This window comes from Pleurodeles waltl, chromosome 3_1, assembly GCF_031143425.1.
Source record: "Pleurodeles waltl isolate 20211129_DDA chromosome 3_1, aPleWal1.hap1.20221129, whole genome shotgun sequence".
NCBI classification, from domain to species: Eukaryota; Metazoa; Chordata; class Amphibia; order Caudata; family Salamandridae; genus Pleurodeles; species Pleurodeles waltl.
The window spans coordinates 931,289,211-931,301,507 of record NC_090440.1 but is presented as its reverse complement, the minus strand read 5'-3'; positions in this window follow the sequence as shown (position 1 = coordinate 931,301,507).

Here is a 12,297-nt window from a genome sequence, read left to right as displayed (position 1 = left end):
AAAACGGGAGCTGTGGATGGACACAAGTACTTGACCCATGCTCTGGGGGAAGGGCTAAACACAAGAAGAGGCATGACGCATTCCTGCCATCAACAAGATGGAGTGAGCAAATGATGAGCCTATGAGTGGGCTGAACACCATAGATTGAAAACAACATGTCTCGTCCAGACTGAGTATGTGCTTTCTAACCAAGATCTAATAAAGAGAGTCTATGATATATACTACATCTCTTCATTGTCACTAATAAGTATAATTCTTCTTTTAGAAGCAGGCAAATTTGCCTAAGCGTAGAGTGTAGATAAATTATCTTTATTAGACACAACAGTCTGTTAGTGTTTTGAAAATGGCAATACAGCATTGGGCGGTTAAAGTACCTTGTATTTTCATTATTTTATTTTACACAATTCTCACCTTTGTGGTTGGTGGGTGACGTAGGTACAGCAGTCACACAGTGAAGTGTATTTATTCACTTTTGCTGTACTAAATTCTGCTGGCTGAAATGTGTCACATGTGGATAAAAGTGTGAGCATTCTTAAGTTTCTTACAAGAGAATATCTCATAGTTCTCCTGATTTTCTGACTCACTTTCGCTTAAAATGCATCTTTCTCATTAAACAGAAAACGTATTCTTAGCATCTCCCCTGTGAGAAAGTGGATTATTCGCTCAGGTGGATGATGGTCCACCCCAAGGAACAATGTCACTATTCATGTTCGGTCCAGGAAAGGTTTCATTCATTTAAACCTGAGCTCAACTCTTCATATCTATGGCACAGAAAAGACAGGGTTCACTTAAGAAAATGTTTAAAGGATTTAGAAATACCAAAACAGTTAAAACATTGAAAATACAACACAATAAAAATTTAAATCATACTCCAGTTTATAAAAATAAAAAACATTTTAATGAACAAAATGGCAAAAATCAAATGAGGGTAACCACAAATATGATTTTTTTTAAAACCTTTTTTTATTAAATATACTCATCATACACCATGAACCTATGTTGTGTAAGCTGATATCACAATTGTCACTAGATCATATAGAGTGCATGTTGCAAGCTGCAGCACAAAAGGACCGACACGGGAAGACCACGCTTTTATGGCCACAGTGGTTGGATCAAGCAGTCCTGTCTATCCATGCCGAGTGTTTTAAGAGTAATTCCCTCCCATGCCCAGTCATTGCCCTATAAGAGTCCTCTTTAGGCATTCCATGCTCCCCATATTTTCTCCCACTTCTTGTGACAGCCCCTGCTTAAATATACCACCTTCTCTGCTCTTTGACTCCAATCTAAGTCTGCTTCCCATTCAGCACATGAGGGGGGTGCTTTTCCCCGTGCCCTAGTAATATTTCATTTCGCCACTCCAGCTGCCATTGGCAGCTAACATTTCTGACTGTTGGTCCATGAGCTTTCTGCTGTGATCATTAGTAGAAGCCATTTTGTGCTCATGGGCACCTCTACTGCAAGCCCTCGGGACAAGGCCGTTGTGACCTTTCTCCAGTAGTGCTGAGTATGTGGGCAGTTCCATAGGATGTGCAAGAAAGTGCACTCCTGTCCACAGCCCCTGAGGCAATGCAAAGAGCTAGCCCTTTCTATTCTGTGTAAGAAGGATCTCAAGTGATAGGATTTATGTAGAACCCTGACCTGCACCAGACAGAACTGGACCCTGATTCCTATCTCTCGGGTGCTTTGTAATGCTTCCACCCAGTCATCATTGTCAAGGTTTCCCAGGTCCAAAGACCAGGAGGCTCTCAGGGATGCCAGTGATCAGGGGAGTTGTTGACTAACTTGCAGTATATGGTGTAGATCCCTTTCCTCCCTATGGGTTCTGTTAATAGTCGATTTTCCATGGGTGCAGTGTCTGGGAATTGTGTCCCTCATGGGTTACACCTGTGAAAGACGTGTCCAAATTGCAGGTATCTGTAATGTTCCGTTGGTGCCAATTCAAACTCTTGTTGGAGGGCCTCAAATGTAACTATATTCTGACCCTGCCACACGTCGCCCAGCTGCTCAATTCCTATGAGTTCCGACCTCAAGAGCCCTGTTAGGTTCCACACCTACTGAAGGAAGTCACTGTCCTACAGTGGTGTCATGACAGTCAGTTTGTCCTTCCATCCCAGGTATGCCATTGTCTCCCTCCATACCTGAACCACTACCTGTGTATGATGTGGAAGGTCCCGTTCCCTTTTCCCGCTGTTTAGGATCGACCCAGGTGCTCTATGCCCCATGGCCTCTCTGTCTATCCGGTACACCGGTTCCTGCTGGTCTGAGAATGCCCATTCATTTATGACCAGGAGTTTTGTTGCCCAGTAGTACAGTCTGATATTTGGGATAGCCAGGCCCCCCTATTGTATACCTCCCTCTGTAACTTCGCTAGTGTGATGCGTGGCGGCCCACCATTCCACAACAATAGCCTCACTTCTGCATCAATCTTCCTGAATAAATCCGGTGTAACCCTAAAAGACGTGTTTTGCAGAACGTATAGAAGCTGTGGGAGTGTCATCATTTCCAACAGTGCCGCCCTGGCCATTAAGGAGAGAGGAAGGGTCCGCCAGTGCTCCACATCTTTCCGCAGGTGATCCAGCTGTGGTAATACATTTTTACTGATAAACTCCTGCTGGTCCTGGGTAATAAACATTTCCAGGTATGTGAAACCCCCCTGTCTCTATTGATGCCCCGCAGTCTGATTGAGAGTCGCAGCACAAGGACCCCTTGCCGGAAGCTGACAATACTGTAGTCTCATCCATTGACAAAACTTGGGACCAAAGCCAAATCTGTTAAATGTTGTGAAAATGTAGGACCATTCTATGCTATGTAATACCATTTTTGTATCTAACGATAGCAGTGCTGTCTGCTGCGCCTGGGGGGAGGCAGTTGCATGGAGTGCTCTGTACAGGCACCTCAGATTTAGACGCATGCTCCTTTGGGGTATGAAGCCAGACTGTTCTGGGTGGACAGAGGAGCTGATTACTCTGCATAGTCTACTTGCTAGTGTCTTAGCCAATACTTTGGATTTAACAGTTAGCAGGGACAAAGGCTGAGGGGATTCACAATCCGTCGGCAGCTTGCCTTTCTTTAGTATAATTACAATTGTGGCCAACCTTTGATCTCTTGGCAGGCAGGCCTCGATTAGAGCCTCCTGGAACATGTCCAGCATGGGCTTAGCAACTTTACTCTCCATCCCCTTACATGGTTCGACAGGGAGCCCATTTGGAGCCATCGCCTTTTCCAATTGGAATCTCCTGATGGTTTCCGCAACTTCCGCAGCAGACAGATCTCCCTCTAGCTCCTCTCTTTCCTCTCCTGTTAAAGTGGGGAGGGTGAGATCCCTTAAGAGATCTGCACAGTCAACTTCCGACGCCACAACAGTTGACAAGTAGAGGCATTTGTAGTATGCCGCAAAGGCTTCGACAATATCTGTACTTGTGGTCTGTGGCTCACCAGTGTGGTTCAGGAGGACCGGGACCCATGATTGCTCCCCGTCCCTCTTTGCCAACCACGCGAGCAATTTGGCAGCTTTGTCTCCTACATCGTACAAATGCTGCTGATTTGCCAAGGCATAGCTTCATGCCTGGTTTTTAGCTAGTATCCTGAGAGCCAGTTGTCTCAGGCGCAATTGATGGCTGAGATCTGGATGTTTCCCTGTCTGCATTTCGGCCTCCAGGGCCAGGATGTCTCTCTCTATTGCCTCACACATGAGATTACCTTCTTTTTTCTGCCCTCTTATACGTGCCAGGACCTTGTCCTCCTATTACAGTCTTGAATGCCTCCCAGAGCATGGTGGCAGAGGGCACTGACCTCTGATTCTCTTGGAAATAGAGCTCTGCATCTTATCGGAGCTTCCCTTTCAGTTCTCCATCACAGCAATTCTAGGGGTCAATCCTAGGGGGCGAGGTTAAGTCTCGGTACGGCCTCTGTCAATGTACCTCAACTGGGGAATGATCTGATATGCCTCTGGCTAGGTGCATTGCTACCTGTAGGTTAGCTGCACGTGCATGCTGCATAAAGATGTAGTCTAAGTGGATAGGCTAGGGTGGCGAGGGGGAATCAGAAATAGGTGAACTGTTGTACGCCTGGATTGTGTTCCCTCCATATATCTGTTAGCACAATTGCTGGCACAAATGTCTGTAGCCCACCCTGACAATCTCTCGCACGGGGGTCCATTACCACATTCATATCTCCTACCATTATTAAAAGTCCCTGTGGCATCTGCAAGAGCAGTTCGCCGAGTGCAGGCAGTGTGGTGCTGTGTAGCCTAGGGGGAATATAGACCGAGTATATAATTAAACAAGTTCCTTCCCACTTGCCCGCTAAGGCCACATAGCGACCCTGTGAATCATACAAAGTGTGCTGGAGAGTTAAAGGCACTGTTTTTCTGGCAAGGATCCCAGCCCGCATGTGTCTGTGCAATACCCAGAGTGCGCTACCAATTTGTAACCAAAGCGATCAAGAGCTTTGTATAAGTTGCCCCTTAAGTTCATCTCTTGAAGCAGCACCACATACGGTGCGCATCTGTGCAGGTATTGCATCACCAGGGTGTGCTTAATTTTGCTGCATAGGCCGTGTACATTCCAAGACCATACCTTGAGTCCAGATTATGCCATTCATATCTAAGTGTAGTGTGTTGCGTGCCAGAGTTACTGGTGTTTGGTGGGCCCCTCCCTGTTTCTTGCAGACTTACTGTGCCCACTAGAACTACGGTACCATGCATGTGAAGATTAGTAAACCCAACATTATAACAAAACTGTAACTTTTGAAATCCCAGCTCCCCCCTCCCTGTTACCCTGCACCGCAAGGCTCAGAACTGCCCACCACCCCAATTTGCAGAGTGATCGTTGCCCAAACTTGGTCATATTGCTAGGTAGGGTTGGCTGCCTCCAGCAAAATAGGCGTAGCTGGTGTGTTGGTTGTGCCTCATCCCAGACACATCTGTGTGCAGTGACACCTGGTTGTCATGCTTAGGGGCTGGCGATTACTTCCCAGTGGCCCAAACCGACCAGCGTCAAGATGCTGCATGTCTGATATAATGTCAGCCCAATGAGACCTCTGCCTCCTCAGTGTTCTTGTCTCCATCTCTCAACCCCAGTTCCTCCATGAGCGTAGCACCCTGGGGTTCAGAGTCCGGCAGAGCCCGTTCTCCCCTGTCCGGGCTGCCTCATTCAGTTGGACAGCTCTCTGTCACTCATGGAGTGTCGCTGACTGTTCTGCCTGGTGACCATTCCCTGTCGCCCTCCGCTTCTGACCGCCGGAGGTGTGCCACCCCTCTAGCCAGCCCAAGCCTCCTCTGGGGTGGAGAACAACCATGTCTTCCCACCAGCGATCACGTGCAGCTTTGCAGGGTACAACATCATGTATTTTAGCTATTTAGCCCGGAGTGTTTTCTTTACTCCCTCAAAGTTTCAGTGCTGTCTCTGCATCTGCAGGGTGAAGTCCGATGCAGACTGAAGTGTTCTCGAACTTCAGATCACCATGGGACCTGGCCACTTGCAGGATAGCGTCTCTATCTCTATAATTAAAGATCCTGGCTATTATTGTCCGTGACGGGTGTAGGAAGCTCTACTGGTGTGTGGGAGCTCCTATGGTGTTTTCACCTTCTACCAGATTCAGGAATCCCCTAATAGTGAGATGTAGGCAGTGTCTAGGAAGTCAGGGTTCTCCAGAGGTAGCTGTGGATGAGTAGCCAAGACTTATCTAGGAGACTTGCAAAGCTTCCGCAAATACCACTACAGTCACATAGCACTTACACATGGAGGAACCACACAGTGTTACAAAACTAAAGGTACTTTATTATAGTAACACATATACTACAATACTGCATAGGCAATACTCCACTAGGAAGTAAGTAATCGCACTATTATGTACGCATTAGAAGTCAGTGATTAGCATAAAAAGCAATATCAAATAGTAAAAACAATAGTAAATAGCGAAGGCCCTAGGGGGAGACCAAACCATGTACTAAGTAAGTGGAATGTAAAAGAAAGTCTCCCACCCAAGGAAGTGGAATCAGTTGAGGGGAGCTGGGGGAACTAGGAACCCCAAAAGGTAAGTACCAGGGTGCCCCCCAGCGACTAGGAGAGAAGAGGTAATTACCTGATTTTCCCCCAAACCCACAGGAGAACTTTGGAAAAGAACTGTGCAAGACCCAGTCAAGACTGGAAGAAACCAGAGGTTGATCTTGGCAGAAGAAGACCTGCAAAAGAAGGAGACCAAGTCCAGTTTGAGTTGGAGTGTACGGCTGTAGCAGGAGCCACTACTCACCCTTCTGTGGATGCATGACCAGGTCGACGGTGGATGAAGAAAGTCAGCAGTGTTGCAAAGGAGCAGAAGAGGAGTTCCAGAATGCAAGTGATGTCCCATGTTGGTGGTCATGATGCAGTCAGTAAGTGGTGTTGGAAAACCACCAACAAGCCTTGGCAAATGCAAGAGTCGGATAAGAGGATTTTTGCAAGGTCGAAGAGGACCAGCAAGGTCAAGGGGACTCGACCCAAGCAAGGGAGTCCAAGGTGATCCTCAGCAGCTGGGAGAGTCACAAGAAGAGGAGCCGGCCCCCACAGGCGATCCACAAGCAGCAGGCACATGAGTTGCAGTGAGACCCACTCAGCACTCCCGGAGAGGACTCCCACGTCACGGGAGCAGAAGACAGGAGACTGTGCTTTGCAAGGAAGAGTGCTGGAGGCCAGAACTACATGGAACCTGAAGATTCCTTGGAGGAGGAACAAACAAGCTGCAAGATCGTGGTGCACAGGGGTACTGTCCTGCAAGAAGAGGCAAGGGCTTACCATCTCCCAAGTTGGACAGCTGGTAGAGAAGACCAAGGGGACCACTTCAGACTACCACCTGTGATGCAGAATCCATGCAGCTCCTGAGGAGAGAAGATTCACACAGCCATTCATTGTTGCAGTTGGTGCCTGCGGATCCAGGGGAGTTACTCCTTCACTCAAAGGAGGTTCCTTCATGCTTCTTGTGCAGGCTGAAGACCCGTCATCCTCAGAGGATGCACAGCCAGGGAAATGTTGAAGTTGCTGGAAAGAGCTGGAGAAACAATGTTGCAGAGCAGAGTCATTGCTAGAGTTGCAGATTGTCGGTTCCTGGAGGATCCAGTTGCCGTCCCAGTGGCCAGAAGAGGAAGTAAATGATGCAGAGGAGTCCTGCTGGAATCTTGTACGTCGAATCTGAGGACCCACCTAAGAGGGAGACCCTAAATAGCCCTGGAGGGGTAATTTGTCACCTAGCAGGGTGACCACCTATCAGGAGGGGGCTGTGACGTCACCTGCTTGACCTGCCCACTCAGATGATCCCAGGTGCCTTTGCCCACCTTGAATTCAAGATGGTGGAATCAAATGGCCACCTGGAGAAGCTCTGGGCATCACCCCTGGGGTGGTGATGGACAGGGGAGTGGTCAATCACCTTTTCGTTGTCCAGTTTTGCACCAGATCAGGGACTGGAGGTCCCTGGACTGGTGCAAACTGGTTTATGCAAGGAGAGCACCAAATCTGCCTTTCAAAGCATACCAGTGGCTTGGGGAGGCTACCCCTCCCAAGCCATGTAACACCTACTTCCAAAGGGAGAGGGTGTTGCCTCCCTCTCCCAAAGGAAATCCTTTGTTCTGCCTTCCCCTTCTTGAGCTGGTCAAGCAGGAGGAGGGCAGAAACCTGTCAGTGGGGTGGCAGCAGCGCAGGCTGCCTGGAAAACTCCAGAAGACTGGTAAGAGCAATGCTGGGGGTACTCTAAGGGGCCCCCCAGAGTGCATGGAATCATACAACCAATACTGGCAACAGTATTGGTGTACGATTCCAACATGTTTGATTCCAAACATGCCGAGGTTCGGAGTTGCCATTATGTAGCTGGACACAGTACCTGTGTCCAGTACAGGGGTTAAATGGCTTCCCGCACTTACGAAGTCCAAGAAAATGGAGCTGGGGTTCGTAGGGGCACCTCTGCCCATGCAGGGGTGCCCTCACACACAGGTACCTGCACCCTGCCCTCTGGACTAGGAGGGCCTGTCATATGGGTGACTTACAGTGACCTGGTGCAGTGATCTGTAGTGAAAAGGTGCCTGCACCTTTTCACGTAGGCAGCTATGGCAGGCCTGCAGACACATTTTGCGTGGATTCCCATGGGTGGCACAATACATGCTGCAGCCCATGGGTAACCCCTGGTGCCCCAATGCCCTGGGTACTTTAGTACCATACACTAGGGACTTATATGGGGGCTCCAGTATGCCAATTGTGGGTTGTGCTAAGATATAAGCAACCACATTTAGAGGGAGAGAGCACAGTCACTGGGGTCCTGGTTAGCAGGATGCCAGGGAACACAGTCAAAAACACACAGAGAGCAGGCAAAAAATGGGAGTAACCATGCCAAAAAGAGGGTACTTTCCTACAGCGGGCACTTGGCCTTGGCCGAGGGATCAGTGCTTTAGGGTCTCCCTCTACTGAGAAGAACTTGGAGAGGCGTTTGGGGCGGAGGAAGTTAAGTATCAGATCATCCACAAATAAGTCGACACTGGGCCCAGTACCCTGAGATTGTTTCTGCGAGCTCTACCCTCCTGGTCCTTAGGTTGGACTGCCGTGAGAACTTGTTGCCACACCAGCTGCTTGACCTGCTCCTCCAGTTTCCTGGACTTGGATTGTAGCGTGCTTATATGGGTTTAGGCATTTGTTACCTTTTCTGAGATTCTCTTAAAGTCTGCCCTGAGAAGGGTGACGTCCACAGTTACTGCATCGATTTTTCTGTCATCTCCGGGAGCCACATAGCACCTAATCAAGGAGCTCCTTAGTGACAGCCAACATAGCCGGAAAGGTAAATTTGCTCAGGCAGGAAAATGACAACTATCTAAAAGTGCCATTTTCAAAATCGCAATATAAAATCTCAATTGCCCAATAAATAAAATGTTAAAATACCATGCATCTTTCCCTATGGGTATCTAGGGCCTATCTTAAGGTTGACTTATAAGATTTAAAAAGAAAGGTTTAGGCCTGGCGAAAGGTTTATTTTGCCAGGTCAAACTGGCTGTTTTAAAACTGCCTACCCAGGCTACAGGGGCAGACCTGGTGACATGCATTGCATTCTCACTTTAGTGGTGACATAATTTGTGCTGCAGTCCACTAAGGGCATTACCTGATAGGCTCTTGGTACACTTTTGTACCATATACTATCAAGTTATAGGTAAGTTAAAGATGTCAATAAGGAGTGTAGACAATTTTGACATATCTTAACAGTCAGACCACATGCACTGGCCTGGTTAGCAGTGTGCCAGTATACTGAGTAAAAGAAAGCATCATCGGTCCAGAAAATGTGGGGGTTGGCTATACAAAAAACATTTTCCTACCTCCCTCTAATGCGCTGTTTATCTAATATTAATCAGCAATTAAAACATTTTTGTACAGTCTGGAATGTAAATCGAAGGACCCTATAATTGCACAGAACTTGGGTATCCCATGTTTATATAACTGATTCCCTTGCTCGTAAAATGACTTGAAAGTTTTTACCCACATCCTAAAAAAAACAAAAATTCCCATTGTTAGAAATTGGGGTTTTGGTTTGCAGATGTATGCACCTTATCCAAGCAGGAACCACAATCCTAGTCAGGGTAAGTCAGATTCTAGCCCTAAATTAAACTTTCCTCACCCTCTGGTAGCTTGGCACAGAGCAGTCAGACGTAACATAAGAGGCAATGTATTAAGTATTTGTGCAACACTTCAAACAGTAGAACAGTGAAAATATCACTCAAAAAAGATACCAAACCTAGTTAGAAAAATAGAACTTAATTTAAAGAACAGAACAAGACCAAAACATCAAAAAATCCAATAAGTAGAAGCCAAGCTGTTAATTTTTAAAGAATAAATGTAATTGCAGTGCTTAGAAGCATAAAACACCAACCGGGGCTGTGTGGTTGTGCTGGACTGGGTCAAATCTAAAAAGGCAGGCCGAATGTGATGGAACGCAGATCGGATATAGGGACCAGACTTGCCCCACTGCAAAAGTACCTTGGTTCTTGGATGCTTAGATGCTGAAGCAGAGATGCAGGAGCGAGGAGGTGATGTTTTGTTGTCAATTCTTTGGATGTAGGCGATACGTGAGTTCTGAGTCACCCAAAGAAGGAGATGAGTCAGAAACAGGAGATGATGTGACACCCAGTTGGCAATGTGGTGTTTGTGATCCCAGTGGCAGCAGTGATGTGTCGGCTTTGAGAGAGATGCCATTGTTCCAATCGGCATAATGACATCAATGTGGGAGGTTTTTGGCAGTTGCAGCACTTTATACCCACTTCCAAAGGCTCAGGACTGGATTGGCAACACTTGGCAGGACAAGACACGAACCAGGTAAAGTCCAGGAGCTTTTGCAGGATGATGAGAAGACATTGATATCCCTGAGACTTCTGAAGAACAGAAGGCAAGCCAGCAAGCCCTTGGAGTCACTTTGGTTATGGGAGAGATGCAGGTATAGTCCTTTTCACTTGTATGCAAGGAGGGCAGCACGCAGCAGGTCAGCGGAGCAGGAGTCCAGCAGAGTCCATCAGAAGGTCAGTTCTTTCAGCAGCACATCAGTTCTCCTTCCTGGTAGAGTTTCCAAAGGCCCAGACGTGTGCAGAGTTGGTAGGGTCAGAAGTCCAGTACTTATACCCAGTGGTGCCTTTGAAGTGCTGTTCCTACCCTAGCTCCAGACTCACTGCAAGGGGGTATGCATCTCTTTGTGTCGGTAAAGGACACAGACCATTCAGTTGCAAGTGTCAGCTCCTCCCTCCCATCCTGCCCACGATGGCCCATCAGGCCATCAAGCTGTGGATGGCCCATTAGTCAGACCTAAGCTCCCTATGTGTGTGGCTGTCTGGGGGGGAATGCATAAAAGCTCAGCTGTCACCTACCCAGACATGTATTCAGAGACAGGCAGAAGGCACCAGATGGTTAAAGGAAGAAAATGCCAACCTCCTAAAAGTGTAATTTCAGAATTATAATTTAAAATCAAACTTCACCATGAGTTGTGATTCAAATTCCAGAAACACTAAACTTGGTGGTCCCATCTCTTCCCATTTGTAAATTACACTTATAAAAGGTGTCCTATTAGAGAGATAGATCTTGCAGTAGTGAAAACGAATTTAAGGTTTTTCACTAGCAGGACAAGTAAAACCTAAAACTACATGGCCTTCTTTTTAAGTCACTGCACCCTGCCCTTGCTCTGTCTAGGGCCTACTTTAGGGGGTGACCTATATGTTGTAAAAATGAATGTTTGGGACTAGCAAGGGGGTTAACTTGTAAGGTCAACCGGGCAGTTTAAAATTTCCCACACAGACACTGCAGTGGCAGGCCTGAGGCATGTTGAAGGGCCCTTGAAGAGGGTGGCACAATCAGTGCTGCAGGCCCACCATTAGCATTTAATTTACAGGCCCTTGTCGCAGGTAGTGCACTTTAATAGGGGCTTATAAGTAAATGAAATATGTAAATTGTGTATGAGCCAAAGTTACCATGTTTTAGGCAGAGAGAATATGCACTTTAGCACTGGTTAGCCATGGTAAAGTCCCGAGGGTCCTAAAGCCAGCAAAACCGAGGTGAGCAAAGCAGGAGGCCTGAAGGCAAAAGGTCAGTGAAAACCAGGCTAAGGATGCAGGTCTAACACTCACTTATTGTAACTATGCAACTTTAACTCCCTTCCCGTTATGGACTGCTCATGGCCTCAGACATGACATCACAGCTGCCATCACAAATCATGCCATCAACATCATCTCAGCTGACACCACCAATAACATTGCTGTAAAAACACTTCAATCTTAATATAGTTGATACCAGTGATAGAGTTTTATTAAGTTTTTCAAAACAACTTTGTCCAGTGAAGTTATAGCACTAGGATTTGACGTGTTCTTCCTTCTAGGTTTGTCTTGAGGTAGTCCCACCAGCACTCTCAAAGAAAACCAAATCTCAGGTAACTCTTAGGTTCTTGATATTATCCTTCTTTGATTTATTCACTCTAGCTGCTATCTGTTCTTTCTGTATTGGTCTTGAATACCCCTCTCTCCGTTCTTCTACTCTTCCTATTTTAGGCTTTCTTTTCATATCTGTAATGTGATCGTATCTAATAACGTAACTGTTACTATTTTAGAAGGAATATCACCACAAAGAAGCATTTGGTATTTTTTAACTGGCGAAACAAAATCTCACAGAATAATATGGCATTTAGAAAAAAATGAAATTACGAGAGTCTTGGTTCGTGTGTGCTTGATTATTTGCGCCCAACCCGTCCACCCATCTCCCTTCCACAACTTTATACTCTTTCACCTGTGAAAGCCCCCGCACTGGATCATTACTG